Raw genomic sequence first — 11,757 nt, forward strand, 5'->3', positions numbered from 1 at the left:
AGTCCATGTGGGCATAACTTCAGACATCGCCCATACGGGATGTGACACTACATGAGTTTACCAATCGAGTGTTCAGGAGAGAGGTTAGATATTCAATATAGTGCATCCGACGGCCACTGTGGGACCTCAGGAAGTAGGGACGAGGCTGAGGGCAGTCAGCCCTTAGTGCTGTCCAGAACAGGGCACTGGCCCTCCCGGCCAGCCCTCAGAGTTGTGTGCAATGGCACTTCCATGATGTTTCAAAGAGGCCTGGGGCTCTGGCCATCTGCACTGCCACAGTAGCAGAGGCAGTGGATGGAAGCTCCAGGCCCCTTTGAAAAGCTGGTCTCCTGTGCAGTGTCTCCCCTTATCTCCCTCCTCCTCAATCAATGGGCCTGACTGGGCATAGCTAGCTTCAGAAGGCAAGAGTTAGGGTCCCATGTTTCCTCATCTTTCTGAAAATGAAGGGACAGAGTCTTCTAAGGAACATCTGTCAAGGAAGTTGGTTTACTCATTTGTATGAGGCACACGCCTCCAGGAAACAGGGGAAAATGCCCCCAGCCTATGAGCCATTCCCTTTCAGGTTATTTGGGAATGTGTCGCTGAACTTAACACATTCGAGATTCAGGATATTAGGGTGCAAAGCCCAACTAGATAACAGTGTAAATCCAGAGCAGCTCCTTTAAAGTTAATAGAATTTCACTGGACTCCCACCAGTGTAAGTGACATTAAAATGTGGCTCACGGTTTCTTATGTCAGGGATATAGTAATTTCCAAGAAACCATAATTCTGCTCATGGAGTGGATGGAAAGGGCAAGAACACAAGATTTCATACTAGAACCAAGCAGTCTCTATAGCAGCACAATAAAGATTCTGTCACCAAGATCCTTTCACCTAAAGGAAATAAGAACATGTGATTAATTCCTGGGACTAAACACTTCTCGGGAGGCCAAAGTGAAGGGGCATTTTAAAATAAGAAAAATAACTAGGTCTGTGTCAAGGCTTCAATATAAAGCCATAGGACGAGGGGATTGCATTGCAGGCTCAAAATATAGACCATTTGTGACAATGTAGCATGGTATCATACGTGTATACCCAGTTCTACTGCTGTGGCTTGCAAAACTGAAGTCCTCCTGCACCAGTGCTGCCAAGACCACCAGCTTAAACCTCATCTTTGACACCGTCACTGATGCTCCACCCTTGAAGTCTCTTTTTTAAAAAATCTCTGTTCCCCTGGTATAGAGAGAATGTGGCTGCATTGGAGAGGGCCCAGTGGAGGGCAACCAGAATCATTAGGGGACTGGAGCACATGACTTAGGAGGAGATGCTGAGGGACTTGGGTTTATTTAGTCTTCAGAAGGCAAGAGTGTGGGGCAATTTTATAGCAGCCTTCAACTTCCTTAAGGAGGGCACTGAAGAGGATTCAGAGAGGCTGTTCTTAGTGATGTCAGATGTCAGAACAAGGAGCAATGGTCTGAAGTTACCGCAGGACAGGTGTAGGTTGGATAGTAGGAAAAACTATTTCCCCAGGAGGGTGGTGAAGCACTGGAATGTGTTACCTAGAGGGGTGGTAGAATCTACATCCCTAGAGGTTTTTAAGTCCCAGCATGACAAAGTCCTGGCTGGGATGATTTAGTTGCAGTTGATCCTGCTTTCGGCTCTAGGATTCTATGATTTTACAATTCCATGTTTCCCTAAACTCTTACCAGATTTGCAGTTTGGCTACAAAGTCAGCTGTGAATTGTCCCCACTCCACTTAAACACAACAGCAGCTTGTAGAAGACACTTGCGTCTCTTGCCATTCACCGCTCCACAATCTTCTATGAAATTTCCCATTTTGAACTCAACTCAGATTGGAGCCCAAGAGTGTACATTGGCTGCAGCTCCACTCATCCTGACAAAGACAGAGATGGGAAAGATTCCATTCAACCCAGGTTATGGCCATTCTCAATCTCTGACTATGCAAAAACAGAGGGAGTTGCCTTTCCCCACTCTGTCATTGCAAATGATAAATCCTTTTCTGTACTTGATTGGCTGCCTCTTGCTATAGTGTGGGCCCCCAATGTAGACATTCTTATTTCTGTCTTGCATCTCTCCTGTTTTCTGTTTGGAGTGAACGACAGACACTGTATTCATCCAGGCTACTCATTCCTTCAGAGGGGACCCAAATGTGTGAAACTTTGCCCAGGCAACCTCTTGGAATGACATATTTGGGATATGGAAATCTGTTAAGAGGCTAAAAGGGAATCGGTTTGCTTTTGAGGGTGGCAAATTTCTACTTTGCCTCCCTCTTTCAGAAAAGAACGAACTTTTGTTTCAAATCCCATCTCACAGTCTTTAATTATTATATTTTTTACCACAAGTTTCCAGACATTCATGCAGTGACACTTAGTTTTTGGAAGCACTGAAGTTCTATCGCACTGCATGGGGCTTCTTAAAAGAGGAGTCCATCCGCTAAGCAGCCTGGGGGAGGAAACTCTCTCCTGGTAATTTTATTCTTCTGAAGGTTGAACAAAACTCTTATGAAAGTGAGAACAAAGCTCTGGTAGACCCTACAGCTTTCCCATTCAAAACCAAAACATTTATAAACTTTTCCTTTTTTCCTTTAGATCTTCAGTTATTATGCCTCCGATGTTTCTGATGCACAGAATCCATTCCAATTCAAAAGCATTGTGGAAAAGAGACATTAGCTTGAACCAGAGGAGTTATATTTCCTTGTAAGCTGTTCTTCTCTCACCACCAGCTGACTGTTTCCATGGCTGAATTCAACCTGAGGTTTTGCTTACTAATAATTAGAGCCTTCTGCTCTCTGTGGGATGATTCTGTAGCCACTTGTTGGTGAGTGGCTGAAGGAACTTAAAATACCTCTGTTAATGAAGTAAAAAATAAGGCTCTCCAGTGAAAGGAGCTCCCATAACCATAGCTGTCGGGAGGCTGGTTCTGTGAGGGTGACCTGCAGAAATGCAGTAGATTTAGGAGTTATCAGTCTGAGTTTTGGGTGCTATGAAAGGAGTTTGATTTACCAAGGTGTGTAGTTACCTGACCTGGGGGAACCTGTTTTTTATATTGTCACAGGCAGAGTTTTGTGGCGGATACTGAAATAGAGCCAAATCTTTGAAGAATCCCAGTAGACATTGACCTCATCCAGAGCCAAACAAGGTCACTTAACTGATTCTCTTCAGTTTCAGAAGGCTCTGGATTGGTTTAGGCTTCCAGAAGGGACCCTATCCCGTAGCTTGTGGAGGGAGGTGACGGTATGGTGTCTGTTTTTGATGTGGCAGGCTGCCTTGTTCCTAGGCTGTGGATGCTGGATTTTGGTTCAGAACTGAATTACATTTTATTCAAGTTCAGCTGGGAGAAGGGTCAATGGGGATGAGCTGGATGAACTGTTTGGATCCAGACCTAGATGGGGTATCTATTTGTATGCATCCATCCCCTGTCTATTTGTAGATGGTGCCAACATCTACCTAAAGGGAAAAAAATGGACACAAATCAGATATAAGGAATGGTAATATACAAAAACCTGTGGGAGAACACTGCCATCTCCCTGGACACTAAGTACCAGCTTTAAAAATAGCCATCCTGAAAAGAAAAAACAACTTCAAAAACAGACTCCAAAGAGAAGCTATAGAGCTACAGTTCATTTGCAGATTTGACACCATCATTTCAGGATTGAACAAAGGCTGTGAATGGCTGACCAAGTAAAAAGGCAATTTCTCCTCTCTTGGTGTTCACACCTCCACATCAGCTTCTGTAAGTGGGCCACATCCTCCCCAACTGAATTAACCTCATCACTTCTGGCCTTTGTCTTGATTGATACTTCCTTCTAGAGGTGCATGAGAAGAAGTAGGTCTTTGTCCGTGAAAGCTTATGCTCCAAAAAATCTGTTAGTCTATAAGGTGTCACAGGACATCTCACTGGGTTTTTGTGTGCCAACACTGTGTTCTATCAGCATCTGTTTCCATGCTTGTGCAGGGTAGATCATTACCTGAGGTTGTATGCACCTCCCAGCACTAGGCCTAGCATGGGAAAGGCAGATGCCTGACATTTTGGTTTTATAATAGCTGTTCTCCATGTGTAGAACCAATGAGCTCTATTGTGCCCCATTTGGAGATTCAGCACTGGCTTGTGTTGGTAGCTCCCCCGTAACAGTGGACACTCCGGAAGGGGCAATGTATCCAGGAGCACAATCTCACCTCAAGCTTCCTGTGTGCCAAGGCACTAAACCTCCCCTTTCTATGTCTCACCAGCTCAGTGAACTGTTGCAGTTCCAGAAAAAGGCCATGGCCCTGCTTGTTTTCTCCCTTTGGGGTCATTTGAAGGGTGCACAGAGGAAACACTCCATTGCTATCTCCTCAACCAGACACCCTGATTGTTTCTAGCCCTTGTGTTTGAGTTGCCTAGGGGTGGGAGAAGGAAGACAGGTTCCATGAGGCCTTCTCCACTCTCTTCATGGATGACAGGTGATATGTGCTGTGAAACAGGGCAGTGCTATTATCTCCATTTTATAGATGGAGAACTGAGACATTGAAATGTTGAACATTTTGTTCAAGTTCAAACAAAGCATCCTGGCCACTGGATCACTCTTTGGCTGTGTTTACACTTGCATTCCTCTTTTGAAAGAGGTTTGCAAATGAGGTAAATCAAAAATGCAAATGAGGTGCAGATTTACATATATGACACCTCATTTTCATATTCTTATCTTGAAATAGCTTCTTTCAAAAGAAGAAAACCAGTGTAAACACTGCTCTTTCAAAAGTAAACCCCATCTTTGAAAGAATCCTTCTTCCCTTTTTTATGGGAAGAAGGATTCTTTTGAAGATGGGGTTTACTTTTGAAAGAGCAGTGTTTACACTGGATTTCTTCTTTTGAAAGAAGCTATTTCAAAATAAGAACGTGCAAATGAGGTGCCAGACATGCAAATCTGTATCGCATTTGCATTTTTGATTTACCTTATTTGCATACCTCTTTCGAAAGAGGAATGCAAGTGTAGACACAGCCTTTCTGTTTATGCACTGGGGAATGGGGGCTAATACTCCTTTTTCTTTCCTTTGATTTGCCTTGTCTGCTCAAACTGCAAGCACTTTGGAGGAAGGACTGTCTTGTACCCTCTATACATTCAGTGCCTCACACAGTTGGGGCCTGTTTGCATTTAAGGGCTCTCAGTGCCACCAGTGGAAGCATACAGACTCTAGAAGGGGTGAAGCCTTGGGCAGAGTTGGCAGGGCCAGAACAAACAGCCCTTGGGGCCTTCCACTCAGCAGCATGCCCCCTCCTCCAGCACCACCCAGAGCAGTTTAAAGGACCTAAGGCAGTGGTTTGCAGCCTGTGGCTCTGGAGTTGCATGCAGCTCTTTAAGGACTTCTCTGAGGCTCCCAATCCCATAATTACAAAGTAAAAATAAATCCCTCCTGATTATCTGGTAAATGGTGAACGTCTAAAAGCCTGGCAATGAACAACTCATATCTAAATAGCAAACGATATTTAATCTCAAAACATTGGATAACTCCCCCTTTAATTTGTGCATCGCATTGTGGGATATGACACTGTATCTGTGTTTTGATCGTGTTGCTAATAAAGTCTTGATTTTGAACAGGAAAAGGAAGCCTGCGGCATTCCTGCTGTGAAGGGCAACACACATTAAGAAAGAAAACTGAAATGAAACATGAAGTAAAATTGGCTTAACTAAAGTGAGTTTGGGAGTGAAAAATCAGGAAGACAGTGGTACAGACACACACATGTAAAGTGCAAGGAAATAGAACATTTAAAAAGTTTGTGAACGTCCTGCAGTAAACATGTACCACATTGCAAGTCATTGTGTGTGCGCTGTTCTTAAAATAGGGGTTACAAAAAGTATGGTTTGGTGTTATGTATTAAGGACCATCTTGTATTCACATGCATTGCAGCTCTTGAATTAATGAGTTTTCTTCAGAAATTAAAAAAAAAAATAGGCTGTTCTTGCTATTTTGGTTGCTGACAACTGACCTAAAGTGACAGTGGCCAGGAGCCCCAGGCCCTTTTGAATCACTGGCACTGGGCCAGTTGCTTCCTCCCATCAGTGGGCCTGAGTGTCCCCATGACAAGAATAAACCATGCTCTATTTTTCAGTGAGAGTTCTGGGGCTGGTTCTATGGAAAGCTCTTACTTGCCACTCTCTGGACAAAAGTCAGCTTAAGGTCACACATGTGCATGCTGGCACACTCACGGACACACAAAGCTTAAATCTTGCAGAGAATTAATGCCTCCACCCACCCCAGCTGGACTGCATCTTTGGGGAATTTTGCAGGAATTAAAAGCCTTGAAAGAGCAGTAAGAATCAGCTACTCAGCAGGCCAGCATTAAAATTAATTTAATGGAGTGTAAATTAACATACTTGACATTTTTTGATCAATGTTTTATACACAATGCTGACCAATGGAAATAAAAGCTTTTCCCCCCATGAGGTGAAGCCAAGGAAACTCACAGATTTACCACTCCCACCCCACAGGGAGGCTTTCTGCTTCTAGAGTTGACAAAGTACATCAAATTTAAGAGTTGTTAAATATTAAGCACGGGCATGAGTCTCTGAGTGTAATAAACCCACTTCTCAAATAATATTTCATTCACTGACACTGGAATACGTAAAAGATTTTCCTTTCAAATAGCCTGTGGAAGTTAATTAAGTTCTCTCAAGGTTTATAGCTAAGATTCACTTAAAAGGACAGTAGGATATTTATGGTCTAACCCCAAAATGCGACACAGTAACACTTTTGATATGTTGATAAATGATAAGAATGTTGTGTGGGGTTTATTTTTTAATAATAATTTAATTGTCATTGTAAAATGCCTCATAGTTAGGACGGATTAAATTGCCACAAAAACCATTACTGAAATTCATAACCCCAATAAATGTAAAATGTTTGCTGCTCCACCATAAATAACAATGCTTGTTCCAGGAAAATGAGGTGCAGGAAATAAATTAAGGAAACCCAAACATATAGGACATGAGGTTGCAACAATTTGCTGTCGAGGCTGCTGACGGGAAGGCAGCTGAGCCGAAAGGAGAGGCAAATTCAAGGTTTAATTATGGCCTCGGTAAATCATCAATCCTCTATGTGTTTCGCCATGTTGACATGGTTCAAAGATTATTTCACAGTCCAGCTCAACTGCAGTGAGGGAAGTATGTATATTTTAGATGTCATTAGACTGGAAGGGGTTTGAAGAGCGCCATTTGTCTTCAGAGGTGTACAGACTCCGCATATTGTAAATGAAAGGAAGTAAATAATTTACTGTTAGACTCAGGCAAAAGGCCTAGTGTTTGATTTGCCACCCTGTGTGGTCAGTTATGGTGCGGTTAAATGTGCATCTCTTTTGCCAGAACAGCTTACACTCTCTTTGCATGGTGAGATGGCCACAGAAAGAGCCAGGTGAAGAAGAAAGCAGGTCACGTAACTGGAATCTGGTTATTACATTGTTCATGGAGCTGGGTGAGAATAAGAACTGGTTGGAAGATGGGAGAGAGGTGGGGCAGACATAGTGGGTGGAAAGAAAAGATTTCAAACAACTTAATTGTCACGCAGAAATAGCATCTGTAGTAAACATATTGAACTGCTAAACAATGCAGCTGCTTCAGATTTCACACAGGGAAGAAAAAGCTGTGGCCATATGCAATTCATTACCTACGTTAATTAAACGGGCTTTTTTAAAAATATGTAGCTGGAGGGGGACAAATTGAATCACCAGGGAGAATATCTGTGTTTGCAGGCTCCACATCTGCCCAACCCAAACAGCATCTATCAGGTCCTCTTTTGCCCTCAGTGCCAGCCGTGCCAATAACAGCCCAAGCAGCTTTCACTCGCCTACGTAACATGGCATTGTCACTGTACAGTGCTGCTGAGTAAGTAGCATTTACAGTGGTTTCAGGGTTAGAACGGGAAACGAGAAAGTGTTTGGAAGGAAACTTTTGAGTGCTGCTGTGGATTCTCTCCTCCCCCTCCTTGCAGTCACTTTTGTCTCCACAGAGACCAGAGAAGAATCCCACAAGTTATGAAGTGAAGACAGACGCTCAATAGGACTCTTTGACAGCAGCACATCCCCTGGAAGTGCAGCTGGTCTCCAGTTTTGAAGCTGGAATAGGCTCCGACAATGATTACAGGCAGACAAGGCGCTTTGGGGTAAGAAGGGTTTTGGGGATGGAGCATTCTAACTTCACAGACAATTACTGCTTAAGCCCATGAAGATGGTGTCCCCACTGCGTTTAACAAATGTATCAGGAACTAGCCTTGAAGAGACTTCATATTCTCTCCTGCAGACATGAAATAAAACAAAAGATTCCTTATTAGTGGGCTGGAAACCCAGGAACAGCCGCTGAAAAATAAAGTCATAAAAATTCCTCTGCTTTTAACTAGGATTTCATGTTAGTACTGTAAATTAATGTAAATGTCACTTTAAAAGAGAATGCAGAATAAAAACCTAATAAAGCCACACAGCACCACAGGGGTGGAGAGTAAATTGAAAGAATATTTGATTAGGTTTCCAATGCTTCTTTTTAATTTGTATGCTCTGACTTATCACTATCTAGGCCTCTAACAACACAGATTTACTCAGACCCTGGCCCAGTCCGTGGTATCTACGGTAGGGTGATAGCCACCCAAGCATTAAGCCATGCAGCCTAGGTGAGACTCTTGCCATGTGAGCTGCCTCACAGCAGTGTTCTGTCCAAGCCGTGGTAAAACTCATTCCACCACTGGCTCATCAGGCTCTGCTGATCCTGAAAGCCACTTCATAAGGGGAGAGCCCTCTAGAATCCAGTAGGGCTCTACGAAAGCTCTAGATGCCTACATGGAATAGGTTGTGTTATCAGGGCCCTACAACACTCGCTTCAGAGCCAATCTTACCCACATGCAGAATATGCAGTGGCATAACGTGCCTGAGAATTTGGGGCACCACTGGGCCCATGCACCTGCCTCTTCTTATCCCCTGTTCTGTTTCTCTGCTTCCTCCAGAGAGGATCTCTTAGCAGAACACTGAACCTGTGAAAGAGCCATTCAAGAGGTAATGAAGCCATTTAATGGGCATGTGCCAACCCCAGGTATTTTCGGTTAGTTTCTGAAGTTACTGTGCTAGTCGACAGCTCTTTAGTTAAAAAAATTTGCTTTAAGTTTCATGATTGTGTTGCTGAAGATTATGAAGTCACATCTCTAAGGAATCATCATTTCCCACCAGCCAAGTTGCCATGAGGCCTAGGGGCATCAGTTTAATAGTACTGTGTAGAGCCCCTGAAATCCTAAGGACGTCCCCAACTCACAGGCTAAACTTACCCACTGTGGTGCTCCATCTATGACACCTAGATCTCGAGTGGTGCAAGCTAGCCTAGAACTGTGACTGTGGGAGCATCATCACAGCAGTGCCGTGATGTGAGTCAGAGCTCCCCTGTTCAGAGACTCCTGTAAGCAAGACCAGAGATGCCAATGAAATCACGGACACATTCCCATTATCTGGCAGACCGCAAGATAATCTTCTCAGCGAGTGGCCTGGAGGTGAGCAGCTCTGATGGGGACATATGGCATGGCCTTTAAAGATCTTCACGTCAGCTCCTTCCTGGGGCAGTCGGATTTGCTGGTATTAGTAAACAGCCACCTTGGAGCCAAGATTACGATCTGAAATCACTGTGCTTGTTCTGCTTGGCCTCAGCGGAACTGCTGTCTTGGAATCCTGCCTTCAGATCGCTCTCCTTGGCTTTGATCAGGCTCTTATCTCCAGACGCTGGGATTCCAGCTTGCTTTGCTTTGCATCAGTCAGACGGCTGCAGCAGAACTGTGCCTTTCACCGTCTCTGGCTGTGCATTGGCCACAGTGTTCCCTTGGCCTCGCTGTACCTGTTGCTCTCTCTTCTCAGAGACCATCCCTTGCATTTTTACAGCTCAATACCGGCAACAATCTCTTTTATCCCCACCTGTGTTATTCCTGCCTTGGGAGGAGGCTGGTTTAATTGCTGTTCTCTGTTCTCCTGCTGCTTAGCAGGAAGTTACAGAGTCTGTACTTTTTTCTTGGAGATATGGAGGTTGGCCTTAGCCCCTCCCTTGGTCTGTGCTCTGTGTGCTTCACACCTGCCCAGGTGATAATGATAATACAGATAGCCACACCAAGGGATCCTCCACCCCCTGCCCACTCTTGCTGTGTAGCATTTCTAATACTCACACCTTTGCCTGTATCTACATCAGGAATGAAGTTTGCAAAGGATGGGGGGAATGAGCTAGGCCAAAACACCAAGGGATGATTCTACCCACTCTTATTGATTACTCTGTGAGAATTTCTAATGCCATTTCAAAAAAGGTGAAGCCATGGGCAAGAGGCTTGTAGGAAGGAGTCTGAGCAGCACACGGAGCATGATCCGTATTTGTCAGGGGGGAAGCACAAGGGATGGTGCAGCCTTCTCTTATCAAGAGGCCTCTCAGCTTTAGGAAGTCAATAAACTCTCTTTATTTCTGCAATAGACTGTATCGCTGTACCCCAAATCTGTGTGTGGGCCTGTGGTGGAATTTTGGTGTTAGGCCTATCAGTTATTTTCATGGTTTTTAACGCATTCGGAAGCCTAGGGACATAACACATAAACCAGCATAACACATAACCTGGACTAACCCAAATGCCAGACCCCATACTATTTAGGTGAGAAATAGAGGAGAACAATTACTGCTGAAATATTAAGAAAGCTCATTCATAATGCACAGTAACTGCACCTGTATCTTTGCTCTTGGGGTCAGAAAAAAACTATTTGATCTCAGGTTCTGTCTCCTCAGCAATCTTCTCTCTTGGGTAGAGAAACATCTCTGTCTCCCTCTTGATCATGGTATTTTCAGGCAGCACCACTTCCTGCCTATGCTCTGAATTCCCCAGCAAGCCCTACTGCCTAAGCAGGCCTGTATTGCCTTCTCCTCAAAAGCTACAAACAGAATAATATCTCACAATTATAAGGTACCACGCCAACCTGTCTAAGCAAGCACCTTTATTTCCAGGGCAAAAGCTTTACAGAGAAAACATATTAAAATAAACAAGAGAAGCTACATACATGCTAATTAATAAAATTACAAGACAACACCTAAACTGTAGCTGGTCGTTCAAATGCCACTAAGACAAGTTCATAATACCATTGTATGAATGGTGAATAAATCAAGCTTTTTCAGTGCTTCCCAGGAAGGAAGGTGGCCCGACATTGGACAGAAAGTCCCATTTTCTAGTCACGAGACAGAACCTGAGTCAGTTTAAACTCAGACTGTTTATCCAAAACTCCTCTTGTTCTCTGCTGGTCTCTGGAGAATCCAGTTTAATTACACGCGAGTGTTTTCTTGTGGTGGTACCTCATGGGAGCTGTTACAACCTGAATGAATTTGCCTAATCACTCTCCCATGCATTGTTTCTAGTTCATGGAAAGTTATTTTCCCCCGCCACCATGGAATTATGCCTCACCATGATACCTAAACTTAGTCGGATAAGATTTGTCTAGGTGCAGTGAGGCGGTGCGGCCTCCTCCTGAGGCAGGAGGGGAAGAATCACCCACTCTGCCTGGGTGGGCAGAGCCAGGCTGAGATGGCCCCATCCACCAGAAGTGGAGGATCTGAGCAGGAAGCACAAAATGCAGAATTCCTAGCTCAGTGGGAGCAGAAGGAGGGAAGGAGACAGACAAGTCTGGCTTGAAGAGGTCCAAGGACAAGGAGGAACTGGAACTGGTGGAACTGCTGGTGGCTGAATACCTGGATGCACCAGAGGAACCTGATCCTCAGCTTGGTTAGGAAGAAGCCAG

The sequence above is a fragment of the Carettochelys insculpta genome, chromosome 21, assembly GCF_033958435.1.
Source record: "Carettochelys insculpta isolate YL-2023 chromosome 21, ASM3395843v1, whole genome shotgun sequence".
NCBI lineage: Eukaryota > Metazoa > Chordata > Testudines > Carettochelyidae > Carettochelys > Carettochelys insculpta.